Below are 15,258 nucleotides of genomic sequence, written 5' to 3'. Positions count from 1 at the left end.
TCCACATCATCTGGATAGAAAGGCCATTGCATCACCTTCGGATTTCCAATCATCCTTCAATCGATCCATCGATCCATCATCATACCTATATGATATGCATGCGATGTAATGCAAAGATGTAATTAATCAACTACAATCGTGACTCGTAAAATATGACGTACGCCTCTCGAGTTAATGGAGGGCGCAACACACCAGTAGTGGAGATAAGATTGGACATGTTGTGCTCCTTGCGTGAGCGGTGGAGGGGGAAATAAAGGAGAGGAGAGGGGGTCTGCTCGACGAGGCAGGCGTGCGGGTGGTCGTGTTACCAAAAGAAGAAGGAAAGGGAAGGAGAAATGGGGGGTCCGATACGGGAAACGACGGTGTGCGATAGAGAGCCGACCGGACACTAGGAAAAAGGAAAAGTGCACAGTGCACAAGGACGGCGAGCACGGCACGATGCCGCGGCCACGCGAAAACGGGGCGATAATGGACCCGACACCGACGGCGTTCGCATGGCACGTAGCAAAATGACCCAACATGCGTAGCGTGGTCAACTAAACATAAGGATTGTGACATGACATCCACATAGACTTTCACAATCACTCCCGACTACCCGAGGCTAACTTTCCTTTACTACTCTTCTTTTTCTTTCCTTTACTCGACCACATCCGTCTTTCATGTAGACTGAGACCATGTCATACTTTCTTCCTCCAAAACCATCTCCTCTTGGTTACTAGAGAGATCACTTTTGCATCAACCCATTGTGGATTTCTCGTTTGAACACCTAAACATTTCCAAGGAGAAAATTTTTAACACAAAATGGTACAGCGGTGTAACTTGGTAAAGGTACTTGGTCAACAACCTCAATACCAGCACATGCTGAGCAGCGTCACATGTGGCAGCTGTTCCACAGAGAGCCCTCAATTTCATCGTGGCACCATAAGCTTTTAACCAGGCAACTATTACCAACTTACACGCCATGAAGGCGGTGGGGTCATAGACCACAGAGTAAGGAGAGTATTGCAAGGGAAAATTCAAATAACAAGGGTTCCCTTTACAACAAGGGACAAGGAATTCAAATCCACCAATAGATTTGTTTTAAAGAGATTCAAGTGTTCTACTAGGACATCCATAATTAGTCGATACAGTGTCCAATATTATCCCATCACGGTTGATCTGTTGGCATCTGAATGTCAACTTCTCTTGTAACCCGCTTAATATCACCCACGCAAACTCTTAAGCACATCTAACGAACTTAAGGTAGATGAACGCAATAAACACAGCGAAATAAATAAAATGCATGTTCCAACGATCTTATATGGGTACAACATATGGGCATTCAGGCTCACATTCATGACATAGCATTCACCTATGGTCGGACGATCTCAACAACTACGGATGATGAACAACAGGCAAGGGTACAATATTGGGGACAGCAATGAAAAACACTACTACTACGGGTACAGTGTCCTAAGGCAACTAGTCTACATCCTCACGAGGCAACGGCTGAGCGAGAGGAATCAAGGGCTCTTCTTCTAACACTTCAGAGGGTGGAGGTGCCGGTGGTGCTGCAACATCGGTTCTTCTTCTCTCGGGTGGGTGGATAGGGATCCCTTCCAAGATCGGGGCATTCTGCCTTTTAGCAACCAGCGTCCTCCACTCGGCCCTGGTAACAAGATAGGTCACCCACAGCTGATGAGCATGCCGATCTTCGGCCTCCTTTAGAGCTTCCTCCATGGCAGCCTCTCAGCTCTCAGCAGCTACAACGCTAGCATGCGCTTCGGCGAGCTGCACCTGGAGCATCCGGTTGAAGATCTCGGCTTCCTCGGCGTGCCGAAGGCACACCCCCAGTTCCAGGGCTTGATGGTCGTACTGCTTATCCAAAGCGAGCAGGTACATGGTCAAGTGCACCATGGTGGGACTGTCCTCTTGCACATCCTGTCCTTGCAAAGTCTCCATGCGGACCTTCCATGCCCACCGATTCTTGTCCAAAGGAGGAAAGAACTGCATGGGGGTATGGGCAATGGGCTCCTCATAGATCTGGCAGAGGTACTGCAAGGCTTTGCGGGCCACAACCTGGTAGGTGTCGACGAAGCGAAACCCGGTCGTGGTCACACTCTAGGCTTCAGTGAGCTCAGGGAACTCTTCACTCTTCCCGATGTAGACGGTAACCTCACATCACTCGGTGCCATGTTCCTCATACTCCTGGCCCTCATACTCAGGGTGATCTTTGACTCTAAGCTTTTGTAGGGTGGCATGTAGGATTTTGGGAAACCCTCAACATTCAGGCAGTAGGTACTAACCCGGGTTCCTGCCATCTTTGGCGGTGGTTGCAAGGAAGGCTGAGCGAAAAGCTGGCTCAAGGAAAAGCTAAGTGAGCTAAAGTGCGCTGAGTGGTGGTGCCAATGGCTAAGCCAAGCTCTACTTATAAAGGCAGAACGCTCAATGGTCCTAGTGCGGTCCACTAGGGGTCCCGCGCAAGATCACTATGATGAATCGACCAAATTCCGCGCGTTCAAGGCGAGCGACGTGCGATGCCATTACTGACTAGTACGACTACAGGGCAAGGGTCCAACAAGAGTGTAGAAAAGGGGTATGGGGAGATGTGGGTCACAACCGACGCGAACCATGAGCAAACGTGAAACACAAAGCCACAGTGCAGACCTAAGTCTAGAATAGGAACGAGTCATTCGTGCACAATACGACGCGCGTGACACCTATGGATGGCGTATCTACTAGCAATACGAGCACTACAATGCACAAACAAGATATGCATGAATGCATATCCTATATGTCCTTTCACTATTGCCAACATATAGGGCAACCATTCTCAGATTTTTGGCACATCGTTCTCTCCCTGTAACTAGGCGATACTATTGGACTATGCTCGAGTCAGTGTACCTACAGAAACTTGATTAATCCTATCTAAGTCAGTTGAGTGCCACCAATCCTAGATACATAACCATAGTAATAGGGCTACTTATATAACTTCACATACAAACATCCTAACTTTTTGAAAGAATTTGTTGTCAAATTTTAGTTTATAAAAGGTTTTCGAAGCTGTATTTGCTTATTTGCACTCTGATACCACCTGTGGCAGAACCGCCTAATCTAATGCCTCACAGGAGTGCTTGTCTTCCATTAGACACTAAGCACTCGAAGGAGAACACTAAATTACTCGGTTCGTCGGGCACACCCCAGGGGAGAACCCAAAAATCCATATTTTTGCCATTAGGATCATAAATGAGAGAATAAAGCTTCCATCATTCTTAACAATTTCTTACATTACTTTATATGTACATCAGAGTATAACATTTATTATTATAATAGCAGAATGTAATCATATTATCAGAGTTATGAATAATTTAATATACAGCAGAATTTAAGCATGTGAACAGAGTTACAGCAGAAATAAACATCTATTAATGACATGATGAAGTATTGATATATACACTACGACAATAGATTATGAAACTTTCATTTATAAAAGCATCTGGTGAGAGTTATAAATAGCAATTACGATCACAACGTAAAGGAAATCCTCTCTGAGCCCACCAGGAGGTATCCACACATAAGAGTCAGCTCTAGCATCCACCTGTCACCTGCAACAGGGAGAATAAAACCCTAAGTACTCAATTATACTCAGCAGACTTACCTGACAGGAGGAAAGAAAAGACTCCAAGGATATGTAAGGCTATCTGGCTGTGGGTTGCATTTGCGGGAAGCATTACTAAGCGTGCGTCCTTATATTCAATTTTTTTATTAATAGCTGCATTGGTTTATTAACTAACCATTCTATGTAAGCACATATGCTACTTTCAAGCAGGTGGTAAGCAATCAGATTTCCTTTGTCCATCTTACACCTTTCATCTTTTAGTTCTTACTACGATGCTAAACCATAGACAAGCCGTACCGGATCGCCCGGCGATTCGTGAATCAATGCCCCCAGCTGGGTACCCCAAAAACATACACCCTGCTTGTATCCTAGACACAAGCAGGACCAACCCATCACTCTCCTGTCCTGGGTGTCTAGGTCCCCATCCAAACTAGGACTCCAAGCCCCCGCCCCTAAGTCTCGGACTCAGTGCGGTGCAAGGACCTCCTCCACCAAAATAAAACTCTGATAGGCGGTCCGGAAAGAGCTAGATCCATGACAAGAGAGCAACAAGTCTTCCAAGTGCCCATACACAAGTATGTGCTTGGGATAATAAGTCTGTAATCTGCCTAGATTCTTATGCAACGAACGGTCCTTAATCGACCAGACAGAGAACAACGGTGTAACCAAGCTATGACCCGCCTCCGCGATGACACAACTTCTTACACCCACTAATACCGAAACCATATCCCTACCCGGTCACTATTTTTTCTTTCCACCATTTTATATATTCCAAGTGATAATCATATAGTAACAGATCTCCTATATCTCACGAGTGACAGGCAATCACTCGACTTCTACCGGAGTCCTGTAGCATAGCAATCTACATGATCCTGTCATACTTGTAAGACTCATAGGATAAAGATATATATGCAAGTGGTTTCATTCAACTCCTTGAAACTTAATGCACAAATATAATTTAAACTGTAGAAAAGTAGGGGTTATGCACCGGAGCTTGCCTGGGTAAGATATATTTAAAAGTTAGTATCTGCATTCTCAGATCATCCACATCATCTGGATAGAAAGTCCATTGCATCACCTTTGGATTTCCAATTATCCTTCAATCGATCCATCGATTCATCATCGTACCTATATGATATGCAAGCGATGCAATGCAAAGATATAATTAATCAATTGCAATCGTGACTCGTAAAATATGACGTACGCCTCTCAAGTTAACGGCTAGTTTTAACGATGACCATAAGTAGACTACATATCCAGGTTGTCAAATAAGATGTTATTTCCCAATAATTATTTTAGTTATATAATTCGGAGTGATTTCATTATTTCATTCTATCGATTTAATCGTTATTCAAAATAGAGCAGCATTATCTACCTAGCAAACTAATTATTATTGAGCTACAAAAATTATAGTGAGTAGATAATAATATTAGTAGTTTACTGTCAAATTTTTAGAGTCAATACTATTACCAATTTATCCCAAAAATTCATACAAGTTCACCTTTTAACAATATTAAGCATTTTAAAATAATTATATAGCTCCCAAAAATATTGCCAAACTTTGTGAACAAAATATACTAACAGATAGAGCATGATTTTAGGGGACTAACAAAATTAGTTTGGCATTTTTATGATTTTTCTATGATTTACTACAATTTTTACAAGTTATTTCATCAACTAAATTGACAAATGCCTTAGAAATTAAAAAGGGCCAGCAGCTATTCATTAGGCCCAACTTGGAAATCTGCGCATGCACAACCTAGGCGACTGAGTGGCCAGCCCATGTGTGGAAGCAGGCCGGCCTAGCAGGGGCGCGGCCGACGGCCCAGAGCGCGGACAGCGAAAAAGGCCTAGTGCGGCCTACCCAGGCGTGGCGCGGGGTAGTGGCCCAGCCAAGCCAAATGAGGGTGTGTGGCCCAGAAGGCACCAGGCTGGCCCAGGCGGCTGATGGTGCTGCACAATTGCAAAATGATCCCTGCACTTTCTCTAAATCGAACCGCGGTACAACGCACTATTTATGTGAGTGACGTAGTTTGCAATGAGAACCTTGTATAGCACTGCTTCTTGGATCCATACCCTTCCTCGTCTCCAAAACAGAGCACCAGCCGAGGTAGCATTCCACCGACCACAAGAGGGCTCGCCGACGGCGAGGTGGTGGCCAAGCTTGGCGTGGATGGACTGGCAAGGCGTGGCGGAGCCATGCGTGGTTCGACGAGCGAGAGGAGCACGACAGCGCTCCAGGGCATGGTAGTTATGGCTGGCGAGGTGGCTCGGGCGCGTGAGCGCGGAAGGAGACGCGGTGGAGAAGTACCGCAATGTGGCCAGCAGCGGCGGTAGCCCCCAGCGAGCGCATTCCTTGCGAGGTCAATGTGGAACATCCTGGAGCTCGAGAACTCGGCGTGAGGCGACAGGGATGTGGTGCAGCTGCAGCTCCAATGCGGAGCCATGGGGTGCGCATGCGCCCACGAGGGGGAAATTGGCGGTGGCGCACTAGGGCACTGTGGCTAGCCCTCAGGCTATGGTGAGCCAAGGCGGTGCTGCACGCGGCACAGCGCCCAGGCATGGGTGGCCTCGGCACGGTGGAGCACAGGTCACGGTGGCTGTGATGCCGGGGCGTAGCAGGGCTCGACGCGAGGAAATAGGGCTACATCGAAAGCTATGGAGTGGAGGTGAAAGCTCTAGTTTGGTTTTGGTGAATTGATGAAACCCTAAGTGCTAACCTAGTTTATCAAGTGATCATGAGATAGGTATCACACTTCAAGTGGAGAAGCTAATGAAGATCATAACATGACAATGATGATGGCATGGCGATGATCAAGGGCTTAAACTTGAAAAGAAGAAAGAGAAAAACAAAAAGCTCAAGGCAAAGGTATAACTTGTAGGAGCTATTTTGTTTTGGTGATCAAGACACTTAGAGAGTGTGATCACATTTAGGTTTGATAGCCGTACTATTAAGAGGGGTGAAACTTATATCGGAATGCGGTTATCAAAGTACCACTAGATGCTCTAACTCATTACATATGCATTTAGGATCTAGTGGAGTGCTAACACCCTTGAAAACATTTATGAAAATATGCTAACACATGTGCACAAGGTGATACACTTGGTGGTTGGCACATTTGAGCAAGGGTGAAGAAGATAGAGGAGATGCCAGCGTCGATCAAGTGACCGGACGCTGGATCTGAATGCACCGGACGCTAACTGCCTGCGTCTGGTCACGCTGACCTAGCGGTACAGTGGCTAGGGTACTCCACCGAATGCTGGGCTGTGTCCGGTCGAGGTGGACCGGACGCGTCCGGTCGAGGAAAAACGGTTTTGGACTCTTACTGTACTCGACCGAACGTTGTGGCTCTAGCGTCCGGTCGACACTTAGCCGTTGTGATCTGACGATTCAATTTTAACTCAGAGTGACACGTGGCATAAATCTATGGACTGGACGCTGAGTCCAGGGTCCGGTCAGTATGACCGGAGCATCCAATCAGAGCGTAGTGTGCCTAATGAAGGGGTACAACGGCTCTATTTCGTGGATGCTTCTATTTAAGCCCCATGGCCAGCTATGGCTCATATCTTTGGCCATTTTCATTGACATAGCAACCTTGTGAGCTTAGCCAAAGTCCTTCCACTCATCTCCATCATTGATTCATCATCATAGTGAGATTGGGAGTGATCCAAGTGCATTGCTTGAGTGTTTGCATCTAGAGGCACTTGGTGTTCGTGTTTCGCTGTGGATTTCGCTTGTTACTCTTGGTGGTGGCTGCCACCTAGACGGCTTGGAGTAGCGAGGATCGTTGAGCGGAGGGTGGTGATTGTCTTCGGCTCCGATCGTGGTGATTGTGAGGGGTTCTTGACCTTTCCCCGGCTGAGCGCCAAAATGTACTCTAGTGGATTGCTCATGGCTTGTGTGATCCTCATCTTGTGTTGGTTGTGTGGCACCCTATTAAGGGTTTGGCGTGTGATGCTAATTAGCGCGTGAACCTCCAAGTGAGTGAATCGCCATAATGAGGACTAGCTTACCGGCAAGCAAGTGAACCTCGGTAAAAAATCATTGTGTTCATCATTGATTCCGAGGTGATTGGTCTTCATTGTTATTCATCTTTGTGATTGATTAGTACCTTCATCTACATGGTGGTATAACTTTCTTGATCACTCTCTCTACTTTACCGCAAACTAGTTGACAAGCTCTTTAGTGTAGCTAGTTGTGAGAGCTTGCTTGCTTGGTTGGTGTGGCTCTTTAGTTATCCTTTGAGAGCACACTAACATAGGGTAGTTTCATAGCTTTTGTGTGAATCGACACTATCTAAACTAGAATTGTGGTAGGTGGCTTGCATTTTGAGTAGGCTAGCACAACACTTGCTTCACCTCATAATTGTCTAACCTTTGTTAAGTGTTGTTGTAGAAATTTTATTAGGCTATTCACTCCCCCTCTAGCCATTAGGACCTTTCAAGTGGTATCAGAGCTGAGGTCACCGTGATTTGAGGCTTAACAACCTTCGGTGTAAAAATGGCTCAAATCAACAACACCAAGAAGCCACCCTAAATTGATGGCACAAATTATCCCTATTAGAAGGCTAAGATGACAACATATATCAAGTCAATCAATAGGAAGATTTAGAAGGTGGTAGAAACAAAAATTGAGATTGAAGATGAAGAGACTCTCACCGCCGCTGAAGAATTGCTACTCCAAAACAATGACATTGCTCTTAGTGTCATCCATGATGCTTTGGATGAGAGAACATTTGAGCAAATCAAGAACATTCAGAGAGCTCATGAGGCATGGAAGAAATTAGAAGAATCATTTGAGGGCACCAAGGCAATCAAGGGTGCAAAGGCATACATTCTCAAGGATAAATTTGCTAGTTTTAAGATGAAGGAAGATGAAAGTGTGCCGGACATGTTTCATCAGATGGAAGTGATTGTAAATGATCTCAAGGCACTTGGTGAGAAGATAGAGGACAAGGAGTTCTCAAATAAGTTCTTGAGATGCTTACCCTCAAGATTTGGTATATTGGTCACTATTCTAGTGAGGTCTGGTTTGGATACAATGACACCAAATCAAATCTTAGGAGATATCATAACCGATGATGCTTATAGAGATGATGATGAGAAGGAAGAAAAGAGAGAGAAGAAAGATGAGAAAAAGAAGAGCATGGCATTCAAAGCCACATCATCAAAGGGCAAAGCTAAGCAAGAGACATCAAGTGAAGAAGATGAATCTTAGGATGATAATGATGATGAGAAGATGGCTCTTTTTGTCAAAAGAATTGGCAAGTTCATGGTGAAGAAAGGCTACTATGAAAGAAGAAAGAAATCTTCATTCAAGAAAAAAGAAGAGTCAAGAAGGTGCTTCAAATGTGGAAGCAAAGATCATCTTATTGCTCAATACCCATACAATAGCGACAATGATGATGACAACAAGAAGAAGGACAAGAAGGAAAAGAAAGAGAAGAAGGACAAGATGGCATTCAAGAAGAAGAAGGATGGTTCATATGTAGTCACTTGGGATAGTGATGCTTCCTCAAGTGATGATGATGATGATAGTGATGATCACAAGACCACCAAGAAGAAGGTTCTTGCAAGCATTGCTATCAATGAGAAGCCTTCTCTCTTCGAATCTTCATCATGCTTCATGGCTAAGGCCACTAAGGTACAATCTTGTGATGATGAAAGTGATGAAGAACATGTTGATGATAATGAACATGAAAATGAAAATGATAGTGATAGTGATGAGGATGAACCTACTAAGGACTAATTATTTGACATGCTAGAAGATGTTAAAGAACACTTTGACATTAAGAGAAAGGAATGCAAGAGCTTGAATAAGGAGGTAAAAGCCCTTGAGCAAGCCCTTAATGAGCTCAAAGCAACTCATGAGAAGCTAGAGGTAGCCCATGAAAAGCTTGGCAATGCTCACAAAAAGCTTAAAAAGCTCATTCCATTTTGCTTAATGAACAAGATAAAAAGAAGCATGTTGAAACTTATGATGTAGGTGTAACTTGTGATTTAATTGAAACATCACTATCTATGCCTATCATTGTTGCTACTACTAACCCTTCTTATAGCACTTCCACTTCTACCTCATCTAATAGTGATGGTCTCACTTGTGATGCCTTACTAGTGGTTGAGAATGAGAACCTCAAGAAGGAGGTCACTAAGCTCACTCACACCTTAGCTAAGGCTTATGGTGGTGAGGACCGCTTGCTTATGTGCTTGGATAGCCAAAGAGCTTCTCTCTATAAAGAGGGATTATGCTATACCCTCAAGAAAGGCAAGGTGACCTTTGCTCCTCACAAGACTAGTTTTGTGAAGAACAATGGTCGGTTTTACACTAGTTGCAAGCAAGTCGGTCATAAAGAGCAAGAATGCAAAAACAAGAGCAAAAATGCTAATGTATCCTTCATTAAGTTTGATTCATGCTATATGCTTACTAAGGGTACAAATGGTGTAAAGGCTAAGTTCATTGGTAAATCATGGATGGGCTCAAAGAAGAAAGCCATTTGGGTACCAAAGAGCCTAGTGACTAACCTTCGAGAACCCAAGCAAGTTTGGACACCTAAAAGAAATTGATCTTTTCTTGTAGGTCAATTACAAAGCCGGAAGAAGGCATTAGGTTCTTGATAGTGGGTGCACTCAACACATGACCGGTGATGCAAGAATGTTCAACTCAATCAACATTAATGGCAATGATGGTTATGATAGTATCACATTTGGTGACAATGGCAAAGGCAAGGTCAAAGGAATTGGTAAGATTGCAATATCCAATGACATGAGCATATCCAATGTATTGCTAGTAGAGAGGTTGAATTTCAATTTGCTATCCATGGCACAATTGTGTGATCTTGGATTCAAATGCATATTTGGAGTAGATGATGTAGAAATCATAAGTGTAGATGGCTCTAATTTGATCTTCAAAGGCTTTAGATATGAGAATCTATACTTGATTGATTTCAATGCTAGTGAAGCTAGATTATCTACATGCTTGTTCACTAAGTCTTGCATGGGTTGGTTATGGCATAGAAGGCTTGGTCATATTGGAATGAAACAATTGAATAGATTGGTTAAGCATGACTTAGTTAAAGGCTTGAAAGATGTTGTGTTTGAAAAGGATAAGCTTTGTAGCTCTTGTCAAGCCGAAAAACAAGTTGAAAACACCCATCCTAAGAAAAGCATGATGAGCACTAGTAAAGTATTTGAGTTATTGCACATGGATTTATTTGAACCAACACAATATACTAGTATCGGTGGAAACAAATATGGCTTTGTGATAGTAGATGACTACACTAGATACGCATGGGTATTCTTTCTAGTGGACAAAAGCGATGTGTTTGCAACATTCAAATCTTTTGTCAAAGGCATTCACAACGAATTTGAAATAACCATCAAGAAAGTTAGAAATGACAATGGTAGTGAGTTCAAGAACACTAGAATTGATGAGTTGTGTGATGAATTTAGAATTAGACATCAATTCTCGGCCAAGTACACTCCTCAATCAAATGACCTTGTTGAGAGGAAGAATAGAACACTCAATGATATGGCAAGGTCTATGCTTAGTGAGTACAATGTGAGTTAATCTTTTTGGGCCAAAGCTATTAACACGACTTGCTATTGTAGCAACCGCCTCTATTGTCACTGATTGAAAGAGAAGACACCATATGAGCTCTTGAATGGTAGAAAGCTCAACATTGCATATTTTTGGATCTTTGGTTGTAAATGCTATATCTTGAAGAAAGGCACTAGATTGGGCAAGTTTGACAAGAAATGTGACGAAGGATTCCTACTTGGCTATTCCACTACAAACAAAGCATATAGAGTTTGGAATTTAGATAGTGGTACTCTTGAGGAAGTTCATGATGTTGAATTTGATGAAACCAAGGGTTCACAAGTAGAGAATGAGAACTTGGAAGATGTTAGAGGCATTCAACTTTTAAATGCCATGAAGAACATGGATATTGGTGAATTGAGGCCTAGGCAAGTGAATGATGATGAAGATGATCAAGTGCAAGTGCTCTCTAACTCAAATGTGCAAGATGATACAATTCAAGTTAGTGCAAGTGGCTCTCATAACAATGAATAAGATCAAGTGGCTAGTACATCATCTCAATCCAATGATCAAGTAAGTGCAAGCAATCAAGTTCCAATGCTTCAACCAACAAATATTGCAAGAGATCATCCATTGGACACTATTATTGGTGATATTTCTAGAGGTGTTCAAACAAGATCAAGATTGCCTTCATTTTGTGAACACTTCTCATTTGTGTCATCCATTGAACCAAAAAAGATAGATGAAGCTTTAAAGGATGTTGATTGGGTCAATGCTATGTATGAAGAGCTAAACAACTTCACAAGAAATCAAGTATGGGAGTTGATAGAAAGACCAAAGGGACATAATGTGATTGAAACCAAATGGATCTTTAGAAACAAGCAAGATCAAGATGTGATAGTAGTAAGGAACAAAGCAAGATTGGTAGCACAAGGCTATACACAAGTTGAAGGTCTTGATTTTGGAGAAATATATGCCCCGGTTGCTAGATTGGAAGCAATAAGAATTTTGCTAGCCTATGCTTGTGCTCACAACATCAAGCTCTATCAAATGGATGTCAAGAGTGCATTTCTCAATGGTTATATCAATGAAGAAGTATATGTTGAGCAACCTCCCGGTTTTGAAGATGACAAGAAGCCCAACCATGTGTACAAGTTGAAGAAGGCTTTGTATGGCTTGAAGCAAGCACCTAGAGTATGGTATGAGAGATTGAGGGACTTTCTCCTCTCTAAAGGGTTCACAATGGGCAAGGTTGACACCACTTTATTCATCAAGAAGATTGGAAAAGATCTATTTATTTTGTAAATCTATGTAGATGACATCATATTTGAATCAATAAATCAAGAATTTTATGATAAGTTTGGAAAGATGATGGCTAATGAGTTTGAAATGTCCATGATTGGAGAATTAAGTTACTTCCTTGGTCTTCAAATCAAGCAATTAAAGAATAGTACTTTTGTGAGTCAAGGCAAGTACATCAAGGACATGATCAAAAAGTTTGGCATGATTGATAGCAAAGTCATTAGCACACCAATGGGAACCAATGACAACTTGGATAGTGATGCAAGTGGAAACATGGTGGATCAAAAGTTGTATCGATCTATGATTGGAAGCCTACTCTATGTGACCGAATCATGACCGGATGTCATGTTTAGTGTATGCATGTGTGCAAGATTTCAAGCCTCACCAAGAGAAAGTCATTTGAAGGCTACAAAGAGGATATTGAGGTACTTGAAGCATACACTAAATGTTGGTTTATGGTATCCCAAAGGAGCAAAGTTTGAGCTAGTTGGTTACTTTGACTCGGATTATGCGGGATGCAAAGTTGAAAGGAAGAGTACCTCGGGCACATGTCAATTGTTGGGAAGATCACTTGTTTCATGGTCTTCAAAGAAGCAAAATAGTGTTGCACTATCAACCTCCGAAGCCGAATACATATCCGCTGGTAGTTATTATGCACAAATACTTTGGATGAAGGCCACTTTGAGTGACTTTAGAATCAAGTTCAAGAAAGTGCCATTGCTATGTGACAATGAGAGTGCAATCAAGTTAACCAACAATTCGGTTCTACATGCAAGAACAAAGCACATTGATGTCCGCCACCATTTCATAAGAGATCACCAACAAAAAAGGAGACATTTGCATTGAGAGTGTAGGCACCGAAGATTAACTTGCCGACATATTCACCAAGCCATTGGATGAGAAAAGGTTTTGCAAGCTAAGGAATGAGTTGAATATATTGGATTTCTCAAATATGTGTTGATGCACCCTCACTCATATGACATGCCTCTCCTTTGAGCAATCCAAGGTAAAAATTGATTGGCATGGCATACATCCTTGCTAAGGACATGTTTAGTGCATCTAGTCATATTTTTAATCGTATTAGGACATTTCAAATGGTTCTATTTTATTAGGCTAATTCATGAAAATCAAATGAATTTGATGTTTATATGGTATCACTATTGCTTCTATGCTTGATTTGATCTAGTGATAGCATATGACATGTTTATGGGCTTATAAACCTAGTGTTTGATCTAGAAAATGAGCTCTAAGTGTTTAACTCAACATGGTACAAGATAACCCTTATTTGGAGGTGTGAAGAAGCTTGTCCTTGGATCAAACCGAGTTAAATATATTTGGTAAATGATCTAGACTAGACCAATTTTAGGAAAATAATCCTCACCCCATTAATTGACATTGATAATCTCGACCCTACAAGTAATACTATCTATATTTAGAACCTTTGTAGTCATTGATGACAAAGGGAGAGAGAAACAAAGATAGTAGCAAAGATAGTGAAAAAGAGGAAGAAATATCATAAAGGGAAAGAAACATATGATATCTTGATATATGACATAGGGGGAGATATATGACAAAGGAAAGGGATCAACTAAAATTTTGAGCACACAAGTAGGGGGAGCAAGCTCATGAACTTGTATGGTGCATTTAAATGTGCATTTCATATGTTTGCTTGCATGGCACAAGTATTAAATTTAAACATCCATGCTTGTGTGATGAATGTTAGTTGTAAGATTGAATGATGAAATGAAATCACTAGATAACTTTCATTTTCAAGCAAGTTTTTACAAGTGGTATCTTTTCAAAGTATGTTTCCAAGTGATATAGATTTAACCATGGTGCTAAGGATGGTATATTAGTGCACTCCAATTGGTATCATGCTTCAAAGGTCTATCTTTTATACCTTAGCATCATTTGGTAGACATTGTCTCCTATATTTCCTATCTATGCATATGTGCAAGCTATAATCCAAACTCTTAGCACATATGTAGGGGGAGCAATTGCTACCATTTGGGGTTCATGAAACTTGTCCATATCCTTTTACATATGGTAAATATGCTTGGGCAAGCAACATGGATTCAATTGAATTTCAATTCATATCTTTGTATAAGGGTTGTCATCAATTACCAAAAAGAGGGAGATTGAAAGCTCTAGTTTGGTTTTGGTGAATTGATGAAACCCTAAGTGCTAACCTAGTTTATTAAGTGATCATGAGATAGGTAGCACCTGTCAAGTGGAGAAGCTAATGAAGATCATAACATGACAATGGTGATGGCATGGCGATGATCAAGGGCTTAAACTTGAAAAGAAGAAATAGAAAAATAAAAAGCTCAAGGCAAAGGTATAACTTGTAGGAGCTATTTTTTTGGTGATCAAGACACATAAAGAGTGTGATCATATTTAGGTTTGATAGCCATACTATTAAGAGGGGTGAAACTTGTATTGGAATGCAGTTATCAAAGTATCACTAGATGCTCTAACGCATTGCATATGCATTTAGGATCTAGTGGAGTGCTAACACCCTTGAAAACATTTGTGAAAATATGCTAACACATGTGCACAAGGTGATACACTTGGTGGTTAGCACATTTGAGCAAGGGTGAAGAAGACAGAGGAGATGCCAGCGTCGATCAAGTGACCGGACGCTGGATCTGAATGCACCGGACGCTGACTGCCTACGTCCAGTCACGCTGACCTGGCGATACAGTGGCTAGGGTACTCCACCGGACGCTAGGCTATGTCCAGTCGAGGAAAAATGGTTTTGGACTCTTACTGTACTCGACCGGACGCTGTGGCTCCAGCGTCCGGTCAGTGTTGTCGGAGT

Source organism: Miscanthus floridulus, chromosome 5 (assembly GCF_019320115.1).
Source record: "Miscanthus floridulus cultivar M001 chromosome 5, ASM1932011v1, whole genome shotgun sequence".
NCBI classification, from domain to species: Eukaryota; Viridiplantae; Streptophyta; class Magnoliopsida; order Poales; family Poaceae; genus Miscanthus; species Miscanthus floridulus.
The sequence above is the reverse complement of the archived record's forward strand: the minus strand, read 5'-3'. Positions refer to the sequence as shown.